A 2,820-nucleotide genomic window follows, 5' to 3' on the forward strand; every position below is an offset into this window, starting at 1 on the left:
CGTTCGAAGTCCCCCCTCCGAGACAAATAAATTTGAATTATAACTTTCTTGATACGATGTGCAGTTTTAGAGATTCTTCAATGTCTTCAATTGAAATGAACACTCAGCAACGCTCTGAAACGAAAACTTTTTAACTGCCTCTTATAGATTTTTAACCAAGATAATGGCTTCCTACATTTAGATCAAGTCACCATTCGTCACACCTTGTAGAAATGCTGTCTACGTCATCCAGTATTCTCCTACAGTTACTGGAAGAAGCTACTTTTCTCTATACTTAAACATCAGCAGACAGTCGCAGATTGCTGCTGACTCTATTCGTAAAATCAGGAGAGACCAAGAGCCATGCTCTCGCACTTTGCTGGGGCATTCCTGGCCTTACGTTTGCCTCTGATTAATATCTGCCGTCAAGGACAACATACTGGGTTCTGTTACTTAAGAGGTTTTCGAACCGCTGACACATATTTGACACAGTGCCCATTGCAGGCTGTTGACGGAGGGACCAGCATATGGAATAAGATCACAGACATGTGAATGGCTTGAAGACTTCTTAAGCAATACAACCCAGTATGTTGACCTCGACGGCGCGTGTTCATCAGAGACAATGGTATCATCAGAAGTGCCCCAGGGAAATGTGATAGGAACGCTGTTGTTCTCTATATACGTATATGATTTGGCGGACAGGGTGGGCACCAGACTGAGGTTTTTTTGCTGATAATGCCGTGGTGTAGGATAAGGTGTCGAAGTTGAGTGACGGTTGGAAGATAAAAGACGACTTAGACAAAATTTCCAGTTGATGTTATGAATGGCAGCTAGCCCTGAATGAAGAAAAATGTAAGTTAATGTGGATGATTAGGAAGAACAAACCTGTAATGTTCGGATACAGGATTACAAGCGTCCTGCTTGACACAATGAAGTCGTTTAAATATCTGGGTGTAACGTTGCAAAGTGATAAGACGCAGAACGGTGATGTGAGAACTGTGGTACGGAAGGCAAATGTCGACTTCAGTTTATTGGGAGAATTTTAGGAAAGAGTGGTTCACCTGTAAATGAGGCCGCATATAGGACGCTGGTGCGATCTGTTCTAGAGTACTGTTCCAGTGTTTGGGATCCGTATCAGGTCGTATTGAAGGAAGACATCGAAGCAAATGCGATCTGCTAGATTTGTTACCCGTAGGCTCGAATAAAGCCTGATTGTTTCGGAGGTGCTTCGTGAACTCAAATGGGAATTAGTCCAGGGAAGTCGACGTTCTTTTCGAGAAACACCATTGAGAAAATTTAGAGAAAGAGCATTTGAAGCTTACTGCCGAAGGATTCTGCTGCCGTCAAAATGTATCGCGCGTAAGGACCACGAAGATACACGAAAAATGACGGCTCATACGGAGGCGTACAGACAGCCGTTTTTACCTCGCTTACATACTAGTGCGCCAACGGCCTTGCCGCAGTGGTAACACCGGTTCCCATAAGATCACCGAAGTTAAGCGCTGTCGGGCTGGGCTAGCACTTGGATGGGTGACCATCCGGTCTGCCGAGCGCTGTTGGCAAGCAGGATGCACTCAGCCCCTGTGAGGTCAATTGAGGAGCTACTTGAGAAGTAGCGGCTTCGGTCTCGCATACTGACATTCGGCCGGGAGAGCGGTAAGCTGACCATTTGCCCCTCTATATCCCCATCCAGTAACGCCTGTGGACTGAGGATGACACGGTGACCGGTCGGTACCGTTTGGCCTTCCAAGGCCTGTTCAGACAGACTTTTTTTTCAGTCAGGCAGAGATTCCGGTCGGTACCTTTGGGCCTTAATGGTCTGTTCTAGAGGAGAGATAAGAGGGGAACAGGAGGGAAAATGACAAGTTGTGGTATATGGTACCCTCCGCCACGCTCCGTACGGTGGCCTACGGAGTATCTATGTAGACGCACATGTAGATGTACATATCTGGAAGGCCGGCCAGAGTGGCCGAGCGGTTCTAGCTGCTACAGACTAGAACCGCGCGACCGCTACGGTCGCAGGTTCGAATCCTGCCTCGGGCATGGATGTGTGTGTTGTCCTTAGGTTAGTTAGGTTTAAGTAGTTTTAAGTTCTAAGGGACTGATGACCTCAGAAGTTAAGTTCCATAGTGCTCAGAGCCATTTGAACCATATCTGGAACCTATTCGGCACGCTCGGATCTTCATTAATAGTCAACAATGGGGCACCTGCATCAACACTTTCCAGAAATCTACAGATATGGAATCTGCTTCTCATGGTTTCAGCTCTCTGTTTAGCGACTTAGAATTGACACACGCATGAAACTCTTTCTAGAACCTAATAGCGCATATTGGTGTCTAAGGTATTTCGTAATTTTATATGTTGATGCTGTATTTATTGAATGGTATCTTTCTCAGTGACTCCCTCACATATAACTGATACTAGGACGCCAGTGAAGGCTGCTCTCGGCTCTACGAGGTCTGTGAATTCTGATACAGTACATCTTATTGTTGGAAATGGAAATGTCGTGTGGCTAGGGCCTCCCGTCGGGTAGACCGTTCGCCTGGTGCAGGTCTTTCAATTTGACGCCACTTCGGCGACCTGCGCGTCGATGGGGATGAAATGATGATGATTAGGACAACACAACACCCAGTCTCTGAGCGGAGAAAAATCTCCGGCCCAGCCGGGAATCGAACCCGGGCCCTTAGGATTGACAGTCTGTCACGCTGACCACTTTTTTTTTTTTTTTTTTTTTTTTTTTGACGCTGACCACAATTTTTTTTTTTAACTCGGGACCTTTGCCTTTCGCGGGCAAGTGCTCTACCAACTTTTTTTTTCCCCTAGTTTTTTAATAAGTGGACT

The 2,820-nt window shown here is 46.2% G+C and overlaps 1 pseudogene; it reads left to right on the top strand.

Annotated features, from left to right (window-relative positions):
* The first annotated feature begins 1,423 nt into the window (after positions 1–1,423).
* Positions 1,424–1,541, top strand: LOC126428552 (5S ribosomal RNA; annotated as a pseudogene).
* Positions 1,542–2,820: the final 1,279 nt, after the last annotated feature.

Source organism: Schistocerca serialis, chromosome 1 (assembly GCF_023864345.2).
Source record: "Schistocerca serialis cubense isolate TAMUIC-IGC-003099 chromosome 1, iqSchSeri2.2, whole genome shotgun sequence".
NCBI lineage: Eukaryota > Metazoa > Arthropoda > Insecta > Orthoptera > Acrididae > Schistocerca > Schistocerca serialis.